Source organism: Tursiops truncatus, chromosome 5 (genome assembly GCF_011762595.2).
Source record: "Tursiops truncatus isolate mTurTru1 chromosome 5, mTurTru1.mat.Y, whole genome shotgun sequence".
Lineage (NCBI taxonomy): Eukaryota > Metazoa > Chordata > Mammalia > Artiodactyla > Delphinidae > Tursiops > Tursiops truncatus.
Genome location: NC_047038.1, coordinates 94,473,696 through 94,486,638, shown reverse-complemented (window position 1 = coordinate 94,486,638; position 12,943 = coordinate 94,473,696). Strand labels below are relative to the sequence as shown.

Sequence of the window (12,943 nt, the reverse complement as noted above, 5' to 3'; positions counted from 1 at the left end):
ACTATTTCAAATAGAAAATCTGTTCTTTGTTTTTTTTTAAATAGTGCTGTATTCTCAATTTCTTCAGGAATTCAATATGGATGTCCCCTCCCAGAATAACTCAAACTTCATTTAAGTGTTTGCAGTGTGTTGATTCTTTCAGAAACCTTTCTCTGGGCCTATAGTCCCCTGCTAATCTATAGATATAAATAAGTAGCTGTTCCCTATGTTATTTTCATTTGTCCTTTCTCTTATACACACTTACTTTTTAAAATTATTTCTTGCTCAATGTCAAAATACACTTTATTGTAATAGTTAATCCTCATATAAAAGAAAAAGTAACTGTTATGATTGACCATGCCTTTAAAACGATACTCTACTTTTATTAACAATGATTATAAAAATTAAAATTCCTAATATTTATTTTCTGCCAAACATTGTTTTTAGGGGCTGTGTAGGGTAGCTTTCTGCATCTTAAGCCCATTTCATTTCTAATCGTACACGGAGGGTTATGGGGGGAAAAAGAGAAAATTCTTGGACTTCATTTCATCCCTGCTTACATATTCACATAACTCTCATAAGCATTTTATAATTTATAAAAATTGCTCTGGAGGTGAGACTCAAATATATGAGAAAGTAAGACGCTGAGGTATTCAGTCTCTATGGCCCAGCAAAGCGCAGTCAGTGCAAGCGGGCAGTGCCAGGACTGGTGCAATGGGGTGCAAATCAGGGCCAGGACAGGAAGCCAGGCCTTGGAGGGCAAAACATAGCTCGTGAGGTGAAAGAGGGAGAGGGAGTGGCCAGGATCAGATATTCTAAGCTGCAAGAACAGTACACAAAGACAATGTTCTTTAGGCAACGTAAGATGAAGCAAGAGGGAGTTAGTGAGGAGATGAGGCGTAAAGACTGGGAAGGGACACGTTGAATCAGGACACGTTATCAAGAGTTATAGTGTTCAGTTCTAGCCCTGGTGCTACTGTTCCACAACAGCTCACCCTGCTTATGTTCACCTACCCAAGCCTGGCAGCGTCCCCCAAACAACTTCTGCAATAGGATAAAACACACTAGGGGAGCAAAAATTATGCTTAGATGTTTGACCTCGATTCCTCCAAGACACCATCATATCAGTCCTGCCTTGGTCAAGGGTGACTGTGTTGCTTCAGGAACAACACTCGATTGTGGCAGGAACAAGTGAATTCATTCCCCTGACCTGAAATAGGCCCTGAGACCATGTGTCCAAGTTCTATAAGGGAGCAAAACACCCAACCTTAAATCCCTATTCCTTGAAGCACTAAAATGAAGTTAGCATTTTTCACAGAAAGATAACTGAGTATCCTACAACAAAACTCTAGTCTTTCTCTTTGCAAAAGCAGACTAACAATTTCACATACTTAAAAGAAAAAATGAGCATGAGGATTCTGTTTTGGAGTCTCCTAGGACGAGAGCACATACACTTTTCAACCAAATTTATTAACCTCTCTAAGGGAACAACACATACATGTCATCAGTTTGCAACGTAGTGTCGTTAAGCTATTCCACGTTGATTCTTTTTCATTGCTCTTCTGTGTCGTTAGTGGTTTGTGGGTGCATGCTGGAAATGACACAGTGAACAAGCTATCCGAGTCTTAAAAATAAACTCTTTGGAAAGGGTTTGTATCTGCAATTTTGGGTGGAATTTTGGCACATAAAAATCAGTTCCTTAAATGATTTTGTGTGTGTTTGTATGTATGATGAATTAGTTGTACAGAGTTCTCACATAAAGAGAGAATGAAAAAGCAAAAGCCATAATCAGATCATTTTTCTATCTCAAAATATGGCATTTTAGGAAAATTCTTTATTCTGCCATAAACTCATAACTAAACATGTTACTATCTTCCTTTCTTTGCATATGTTTATTCTAATTATTTTTTACTTTTTTTCTCTTGTCATTAAAAATACATACACTTAGAAAGTGGACTTTGCTTTTAAAGATCATCTAAAGACCAAAATTAAATGTACCCCTATATTAAGCAAGCCCCCCTCACATACACTTACATAGATTATAAATCTATTAGTGAGAATTATTATTCAAGTTTAGAGACAGTCTTAAAATGGAAGTGGTAGCCAATGAAACATAAACTCATTTTATCACCATTAAATTTGATACATGTATTATTAATATTATTTGAGGGATAAAAGATTACTTGTCCAAGACTGGTCCCCAGCAGGCTGGTCTTCCACAAGAGGAGCTGACCCCCTACAAACCTCCTTGAAAACTTGCCACTGTCCTGTCCTTAAGGCAACAAATCTTGGTCAAGCCAAGATGGGGACCACCACCATCTTCATCAAAGCAGATTAGGGGTAGAGCTTCCTCAAACAGAAATGCTGATGTGCAAATCCCACAGCATCCTGCCTTGTTACTCAGCTCCACTGGGACCCAGTCCCCTGATCACACCAGAGTTGGGGCCACTGCTCTCATTCCCCATGGGTGTACTCATTTGCTAGCAAAATAAGGCTGGGGGAAAGGTTATTCCACACCACACTGCTATCATATCACAGTCCCTGCTCAGGCCAGGTGATGGATGGATGTTCTGTAATCATGCTGCTTAAGACCCTCCTGTGACCTGAAGGACAAAGTCTCTCTCCCAGGGTTGGAATTCTGGCTTGGCTAGACTTCTGGGTCTGCCCAAGAGCACATGGACAGCCAGAGTCCCACACATCTGCTGCTGTGCCTGTCTCCAAGGTTTTCCTCAGAATGCTGCTCAGGCAGGTCTGGTGTGTGTGTGGTCTACCTATGTGCTCTGTTGGCATGATAACAACTACAATATAAATAACAGCTACTATATAATAACGATTTACTGTGCTAAAGACTATTAGACTTCGCAACAACCCAAAGCAGTAACAAAATTATCTTTATTTTAGAGGTGGAAATGGAAGACAGAAGAGGTTAATTAACTTGCCCTTATCTACTTAGATAATAATTGATGAGGCCAGATTTTAAACTCATATGGGACTTTAAAGCCTTTGCTCTCAGTCTATATAGTATCATTTCAATTATTCAAACTGTTTAAATAGAGGAAACTTAATTACCTTGTTAACTAAGTGCTAAACCATCCTTATATCACTGTTGACAAAACAAAGTTTACTGCAATGGCTGAAACTTTACAGAGTGCTGTTAGAGGTCAAGTGTTCAAACTCCTCTTGAATAGCAAAGAGAGGCAGGTGTCTGCATTTAAAATTTGTGGGCCTGGAGCAAAAGAGCAAATGGAGGATGACATAACCCATGTAATATTTAAAGTTTATTCATCAAGCTAATAATTCATCAGTGAAACATGTTCTGTCCTCCTACCTTGATAAGTATACTTTAATAGAAATGAGATCAATATATACGCATGTACATTTTTAATACAGCTATGCTTTTTTATATGACTGAAAATCAGCAAAGTATCAAAGATAGCTTAGCTGAATTATTATTGTGCTTGTCTGAATGTTCTCTTTAGGCCTGTTATGCTCGAACAGATAATCAAATTAAGAGATACATAATTCATTAAGTATTATATGTTTTTGATAAAATTTATTTTTGCCTTCATTTCAGGAAAATATATATTTATATTTTATAATCAATATTTTCACATCATTTGGGTTCTAGTTACAGCAATGACAGATTAGCCACTATTTATCAGGACATTGTAACTCTTTGATGGATCGTTTTAATTAATTTCCATTCAGAGAATCGTCATTTTTCTAAGTTACACCTGAATTTTTTTATGACATTTAAAAGGCATTCAATATATTTGGAAATTAACCATGAATTTTACAAATCACTTTTAAACTCTGTGATGGGGTCATATATAATAAATTATTATAGAAATTATTGCAAAATATTTTAAATGTAGTGTATAAATCACTATCACCTATATAGCAATTTTACCTCTTCTTAAAGCAGTAACTAGGTCCATACCGTATTTAAGTTCTGCTTTAAATTTTTTCAGTACTAGGATATTATTTTAAAATTTCAAATGTAGTATCTTGCTGTATATTTTTTTTCAGATCTCTCTTCAGTCAGGACTATAGTTGATCTGTAATGTCTGGAAAACAGTCTCTATAGATATCAGTTTGGGAATTATTTGTATGTGAATCTTCTTCATAGCCATGCAAATATTTCCATGTCCTCATTTCTTCCATACATTTTAAAGGAATGTTTCTTTTGTTGCACATTTTATATGCAGTTTCTTACAATTTAGGGGGAAAATTTTTTTCTAAATTAAAAAAATAATCATTTAGAAAGTGAAATATCTGTTTTGGTTTTTCTGTATCCAGTAACTGTGAAGAGAACAAATTCAAAATTATTTTTATTATCCATGAAAGTCCATGATTCACTGTTTGAGAATTTTTTGTTTATTAGCTTAATTCTTCTAGTGCCCCTCATGTCTTTTCAAAATGGAATCTAACTGCTTTATCAGTTTTGAGTTGACACTTTCTTATATACTGAAGAGTTCTTAGGAAGAAAGTCAGCAGGAAGGAAGCCAAGGGAATAAAAACCTTGACCTCTCTCTCTTCCTTCTTGCTGATAGCACGCTCTACCTCCCCACCGGTCAAATCCAAGGGAAGCCAGCAAACTCATGTAGAAGCTGTTGGTTGCAGCCCAGAGCACTGAAATCCCTCTCAAGGATTTGGTTGGCATGTCCATTCCCCAGCTGCTGCAGGTGCTTCTGCTAAAGGCTAACCCCCGTACCCTTTTTAAAAGAATTACCTTTGGGTGATTGAGGTCACCTTACCTGGAGGCTCCTGGGAGTAACAAATCCTCTGTGACTGACTGCGGAGGTGCTACAAAAACCCTGCTTCCCTGCCTCAAGTTGGAAAAGACTGTGCCACAATTTATGCTCCAAAGCTCCCCCTGGGATCCTGGAATTGTACCAATCTATATTTCACATGAAACCACATTCTTCTGAGGCTCCTTCTATCTGCCTCCCCTGCTGCTTTCTCCTGATCAAGCCCTGGGGCAGAGAGCAGAATGAAGATGGGTAGACAGTAGATCCGAAGATCTACTAATGGGAGCTATCACACACACTGGAATCTTATACAGCTGGGCCCACCCAAAACACACTACCCCAGTCTTCCTCACTAACAGATCCTGACTTTGAGAGTAAAATCTACTCTCCACAGCTCTTGGAGCTAGGGATGGCTCGGTATCCCAATTCAGGCCAATGAGATGTAGGCAGAAGTCCCAGGGGAGACCGTCCTTCCTAATTAAAAAGACAAAGATACACTAGAAGAAAGACATTTTGCCCTTTTCCCCTTCCCCTTCTTCAAGGCTGAGACATGAAGCCTGGAACTGGAAGCCTGGGAGAGTAATAGCCATCTGGTGATAACTATCTGGAAAGTATGAGGACAAAAGACAATATGTCAAGATAACTCAGTGGAAGGAGATTCTGGGTCCCTGTTGTGCTGGTCTGGACTGCCTACCCCTAGGTTTCTGGTTGTGCAAGAGAAATAAAATCTCCTCTTTTTAAACCACTCTTTGTCAGATTTTCTGTTATTTGTGGCTGAACTCATTCCTGCTACAGCAGTCATTAAAAGAATAAAATAGAGTTATACCAGAGACTCAGAGTTTTGTCTTATCAGAGCAGCACCCATCTATAACATAAGACCTCTCACCACTAAGCATTTAGTCCAGTTTAGAGCACCAAGGGCACTGAAAAATAAAGCCAAGCTCTGGCGGGACATACCTCTGTTTTAACCATGCACAGAGCCATGATTCTGCAGACTGAGACAAAATATCTAGAGAGCATGGAGGCCACTTGGCAAGCAGAACAATTCTAACAGGTGCAGGAAAATTAGCCAAATGGAAAGGAGCTGAGGCTGAAGGCAATTCTTTGTGTCTTTTCCAAAAATGTTTCTGGGAATTACTGACAAGTGTAAATGTTCATGGCTCTGGTTTCAAATCTTGCCCAAGAGGAGAAATAAGTTTTGACAAAACGAAGTATCCAAGTGCCTTTTTGGCAGATATTGTACATATTTTCCAGGAGGAATAGTTTTCTGGGTCAAGTCACATTTATATTATATGGACACAGACACAAGTGCCTTATTTAAACAGCAATGTACAATATGATAAGTGCTAATACTTCTGACAAGTATTAAAATTGAGGATCTGTTTTTTTTAAAGCCTTGTGGGTAACTTCTTTCTCCTTGTGATATATCCATAATTTCATAGTCAAGTACCAGGAGCAATAGCTCGGCTTGAATTGAATAATTTGGGGATAGGAGAATAATGAGAAGTAACTAACAGTAACCCAAACCAATTTATCACATCCTGTACTAATGTGCAAAACAGACAACTTTCCATAGTTTTCAGGCAGAGACAGTGAAACACTGTTTGGTCCAAAAACGGTGCTGTACAAGATGTTTTTATGAGCCCTGTTCATACCGGAAGTGGACCATCAGAATACACACACACACGCAGACACACACACACAAACATACACACACACACCACCCTGGTAATCATCCTTCTATAATCACTCACTTATTTTATAGTTTGAGCCCAGTGTTCCCTCTAGCTTTGAACAAGAGTCCCATATTGGAAACCAAACTCAGCCAAGACCTATATGGAAGAGGATCAACCCTAAATGATGTAAGAAACTTTATTCCTGGAGATCATGATTTCTGGGTGTAAAATATTATTCTGAGGAGAAAATTTAAAGTCTATTCTTGCCAATGACAAAAACAATGAGTGACTAAATTTGACTGGTGTGTGAATCAAAACACATTTGGCTGGTGTGTTTAATAATGACCACATGGAGAAGCAATCTGTGAAGAAACACTCATTTTAGACAGGAAATGGTTGATGTAGTTTTCATACCCTCTAACACTCTACAAATTTATATCCAAGATATAGATATAGTGAATTGCAGAAGAAGATTCATCTTCTAGTCTGGGGTGGCTGGCTACTTCATCCCTCATTCATTCATTCAAAACAGATAATGACATTTACTATGGGACCAACTAAGCATAGGAATTTTAAAGACATAAATGGCAAAATTCCTCAATTTAGCAGCAGACACAAATCTATAAGGGAACGATTACAGTTATAAATGCATGCATACAACACACACACACAACGGGGCTGTGACACTGTACAACCTCAGAGGGAAATGGGGAAAAGGAATGTCAAGAAAAACTTCACAGAAATATTTGGGCAGAATATTAGAGAATCAGTGGGAATTTGTCCACTTAATACTGAAAGTAAGAAGAGAATACCAAATAAAATGCATCATATAGAATATAAAAATGGACACAGGGACAATTGTAAGCCCAAGTCTGTAAAGGTAAAATGAGGCTTGATTGTTAAAGCTCTTGTTTGGCACATGAGGATTTGGATTTTAATGGTCAAAGGAGCCCAAGGAAGGATTTTAAGCATGTAACACGAGGAGATATATATTTTATGAACCACATTTAACAAATGTGGTTACACTGGAGGAGAGGGAGAGTAGAGACAGCCACAGAGATAATGTGCAATAGAAAAGAAATGGGGATCGGGTTACCTAGTCGTCATGGAGGCAGTCTTGACTGAGGAGTTTGATTAGGAGGAACAGCTGGTGAGAAGGCATCACAAAGAGAAGAAGTAGTTGCAAGCTAAAGTTCAGGGTATGAAGAATGCTGTCCCCAAGATTGACAAAAAGAGGAGGAAGCAACTTACTGAAGATGTTGCTAAGTTGGAAGCAGAAGTGGAACAGAAACATAAAGAGAAGCTGGAGCAATTGAAACTGACTTCTAAGGAGAGTAAAGTAGATTCTGTTGCTGTCAATATTTCAAACTTGGTTCTTGAGAATCAGCCGTTTCGGATATCAAAAGCACAAGAGAGATGGGACAAGAACGCTGCACTGGAAAAGGAGCGGGAAGAAAGGATAGCTGAAGCTAAAATTGAAAACTTAACTGGGGCTAGACATGTAGAAAGTGAAAAACTTGCTCAAATATTCGCAGCTAGACAGTTGGAAATTAAACAGATTCCACCTGATGGCCACTGTATGTACAGAGTCATTGAAGATCAACTGAAAGAACAGGACTGCAGTCTGACTGTGGCTGCCTTAAGATGTCAGACTGCTGACTATATGCAAAGCCGCATGGAAGACTTTCAACCATTTTTAACAAATCCTAGTACAGGAGATATGTATACTTCAGAAGAGTTTGGAAAGTACTGTGATGATATCATAAACACCGCTGCATGGGGAGGTCAGCTTGAGCTAAGAGCCCTGTCTCACATTTAACAAACACCAATAGAGATAATACAGGCAGATTCTCCTCCTCTTGTAGTTGGTGAAGAATATCCCCAAAACCCATTAATACTTGTTTATATGAGACATGCATATGGCTTAGGAGAACACTACAATTCTGTTAAACGGTTGGTGAACACAGCTAGTGAAAATTGCAGCTAGTCTATAAAATGTTGCTGTTATGTTTTAGTACAGTGGGCTGATCTGAGTATTAATACCAAGTGTTGGATTGTTCTAAATGTTTCCAAAAAAAAAAAAAAAAAAAACAACTACCTTAAATCAGTTTTATGGCAAAGCTACTAACAGGTTTTTAAAAAATGTGTCAAAGAAACTTTCACCAATGTCCCCTTAGTGGTGTTTTAAAAACACTTGTAAGTCCCTTGTGGAGAACATCATTTATAGACCAAGATGGTACCCTGTTTGCTGATATTTTTATTAAATATAGGATCCTGAACATTCTGTTCTGTGTTGAAATAGTTAAATTTTTTTTCTCCCTATTACTGAAAGCTTTCAGTAACCGTGTCAATGTAATTTTTCTTGAAGAAATGAAATGACTCAGTCTCTGACATTGCAATAATGTGGTGATGGTGATGGCAAATTTAATGAATGCTTATAAATGAACGTGATTGCAGTAACTTTGGTGTTGATGGGATTAATGCTGTGACGCTTTTTATATAACCCCATCAAAGTGCAGCTAAGAAGCTTGTTTTAATAAAGAATTTTAAAATATTTAAAAAAGGAAATGGGGAGAAACGGGACTAAAACAGTGATTCTTAGATGTGAAAATGGGTGAAAAAGAAAAGCTGATAATGTTTCTAAGCTTTTTTACTTTGGAGGTTTAGGTGGATGATATGGCATTCAATAATATAGGAAAAATAAAAAAGAACAGATATATGGAAAAACAGAACAGAATATATGGAAAAGAGTGGAGAGGATAGTTCAATGGCGGTCATATAGGACACACTGGTAGAACATCTGGAAATGTCTGGCGGATTTCTGGAAATACAGATACAAATTTCAAAAGAAAGATAGAAAAGGAAAGTCACTGAGAGTAAGAGTAGAATTTAAAGTGAAAAGATTGGATGCTATCTCTCATGGAAAGCATTATGGAAAAGAGAAGAGGATTATAGATAGATTCTTAAAAAATATTTCATTTAAGGTCAGAAAAGAGATGAGAGGATGCTATTTTTTTCAATGTCTCTATTGGAGTATAATTGCTTTACAATGGTGTGTTAGTTTCTGCTTTATAACAAAGTGAATCAGTTATACATATACATATGTCCCCATATCTCTTCCCTCTTGCGTCTCCCTCCCACCCTCCCTATCCCACCCCTCTAGGTGGTCACAAAGCACCGAGCTGATCTCCCTGTGCTATGCGGCTGCTTCCCACTAGCTAGCTATTTTACGTTTGGTAGTGTATATATGTCCATGCCACTCTCTCACTTTGTCCCAGCTTACCCTTCCCCCTCCCTGGAGAGGATGCTAATTTTAATTCCAATCATTACATGCAGCTTACTCGTGTCTCGTTTTGTGTGCATTTATTATTTGTTTGAATTTTCCACTTTAGATTCAATTCAATTGACCAGTATAACAGAAAAAAGCCTGAATTTGAATATCATTTTGATAAGTTGTACTAAATATTTTCAGATGAGTCTCAATACGAACATATATTAAAATATTATGCACACTGTTTTGCATTTGCATCAAGAGTTCTAACAATTTTGAAGAAAAGATAGAATCATCTACATAGTAACGTTACAAAAATATCTTCGAAAAACCGCCCCAAACTATTCCAGAACTATACAATACTGTGTTAAACAACTCTTCAGGGTGACCAGTACACAAATTCGAGAATGAAAATCTGGCAATCTGCTTAGAAGAATATAAAGAATATATAAATCTGTCTATGAAAAAACAAGACCTCTCTAGGTACACAGGTTTCAAGGAATATTTACCACTGGTTAATAGTCTTTCACATTTTTAATTTTCAGAGAATCTTAAAAGAGATTGGATATTTAGAAACAGCAGCCTTCCTATCTGGAGAATATTGAGAACAACAGCAATAAAATACAATGTCCCATCTGTTAATTAAAAAAGGAAATTTTAACTGAAACGGCTACTTTATATATATGACACCAGTAAGTTTAACTTTAACTAGATTAACCTACTGATCTAGGACATTGTAGCTTTCTCCTTGACAGGTCACAATAGCTGGGTAATATTAACTACAGTTCCAGAGTTATTTTTTTACTCTTATAGTAGTAGACATACAGAACCTTAATATTAAATGTCTTCCGGCAAGACATTTTCTAAGCCATAGCATTTGACACTGTTTTCCAAGTATTCTTCTGCCCAAGAAAATAATTTATAAGTTTTCTTTTTATATACCAGGTTTTATATACCACATTGCCTCATTTGATGCTCAAAACAACATATAGCATAGACAAAACTGATACAATTTTTCTTTTTTAGAGATGAGAAAACTGAAACAAAATAATAATAAAGATAATAATTGTTAGAACTAATAACTTTTCAAAACTCAAGCATGTTGCAAGTGCTGTGCTATGGATATTTCTTTACTAAATTGTCAAATCTTCACAGTCAACTATGAAGTTAATACTAATTTTATTTTCAGTTTCCAGAATAAGAAACTGAGTTTTATATAGAGGTTTGGGAAGCTTCCCAAGGTCACATAGCTAGTGAGTTTAGAAAGGGGACCCCACTAGATCCATCAGATGCTAAATTCCACATTCTTAACCACTGTTCTGCTTTCTAGATGTGAAATGTCTTTGGAGAGTCTTTGTCGAGGAAGAGTAGTTCAGGAAAAGGTAGAGAATCTGGATCATGCAGCAACTGTGAATCATTTCAAGGCATATAACTACTAAACAGGAGAACTGGGATTGAATCCAGGTTCATGACTCCAAATTGTGGGACCCTGAATTCATATCTTTGCAGAGTACCCTAAACACTGACACAGCTGAGTTATGCAAATGACTGAGTTCGCAGTCACTCATTAACTCCTGCAATTAGATAGAAGAGTAATTGTCAACTTTGGATTTTAAACTTTCACACCATTTTATGATTATTTATGCTGACACCTACAGTAGTCAAATTTATTTTACACTGATGTGGATTCTATATTTAATTTAAGAACAATTGGCAAAATCTCACTTGAATACTAAGAAGGATTATGACAGTATTGATAATATCTATTGAGTGTTTCCTATATTCCAAGAACAGAGCTATATTATTTATAAACATTATTTAATCATAAACTTCCCTGGGTATTACATTTTAAGTTTATTTTTTATATATTTAAATTTTAAGAGGCATCAGGTTTTCAAGGGAACAAATGTTCAGGAAATGAAATAGGGCTTCGAGTGTCAATAAAATGTCTAAGAGTTTTCCAGAAACAACAGATGGTGTTTTCCAACAGAGTCTAGTGAGACCAAACTGCTGCATGATGAAAATGTATTCTTAACATCCCTAGACTGGGAAGGTGACTAGCGCTGTGACATGCTCAACAGAATGGCTCAACCCAGGCCTTTCCTGGACAGGATGCATTTTATCCCTGTGCTGGCTGTGCTCTTGAACCAGAACTACATTTTCAGTCCAGTGAACCCATGAGACAGTGTGCTTTCAGGTAAGTCAGCTATAAAGTTTGGAGAGTCTTGCATTTTGAAAAGTATTACAAAACAGTGCCATTATGAAGAACAAAGAGAAAACGTTAGAATACAGTCCTATCACAAGACAAAGGTACTAGAAAGGTACAGAATAACTGCCTATTTTTATTCAGTAGACAACTGCATATATAAAAGAATCAGTTTGCTTACCTAGTAGTTATAGATGACGTGGCGTAACAGCTTCTAAATTAAAATAATACTGTTGCTTTGCTGAATGTACATGAGAATAATAGTCCATGGATTTTTTTTCCCAGACAGTTAAATTAACTCATTGGAAATGTAGCATACTAAATGATTCTTCTAAGAAGTAACATGCAATCATATCTTTTTCAGGCTTGAGTAAATTCCCTCTGCCTGTACAAACTTTATATCTGTGCCCAAATATTATGTATCCATTTCTGATCACTGAACAGAACATAGACCCTGCATAACCCATCTCCAGTATTAGGTAAAATCAAGGAACAGCAGTTTTCTTCTTGCACGGCTCCAAGGGGTACCATGCCCATGCATCTTGTCTGTGGTTGTATTCTAAGGGATACTATATACATGGGGTATGTGAATGTATCCACTTCCCAACAAACTGTACAACAGGATCTTGCTCTCATCTGGTGATAGGAGAACAGTCTAAGGGAAGCAGATCTTTGCTGTAAGTGAAACGCAGAACCACCTTATTGAGCAGAACACCTTGCACTGGTTAGCAATCCCAGGGGAGGATCTGACTACAAGGAGGATAGTAAAGATCATCCCTATGCTGACTACTAGGAATAGAAGTCCATACACTTCTGCCCATTGCACCTTGGTATTGAAATTGACCAGGAAAACACAACACAATCAAGCACTGGATGGAACAATGCTTTACTTCAAAGAGGAGAGACAGAACCATACCAGCTCCAATAGTGGGCATCAGTCCCCCATGGCTAGGGGATCTCTCCCCATAGCAACTGGCCTACTTAACTCCTCTCGTGCCACAGTGGAAGGACCCCATTCCCTCCCCGTGGAGAACAGGTATACTAGTAGGGTTGGTGAGGC

At 37.5% G+C, this 12,943-nt stretch overlaps 1 pseudogene; it reads left to right on the top strand.

Moving 5' to 3' along the window:
• Window positions 1-7,508: 7,508 nt before the first annotated feature.
• On the top strand, window positions 7,509-8,460 carry LOC101317772 (deubiquitinase OTUD6B pseudogene; annotated as a pseudogene).
• The last annotated feature ends 4,483 nt before the right edge of the window (window positions 8,461-12,943 follow it).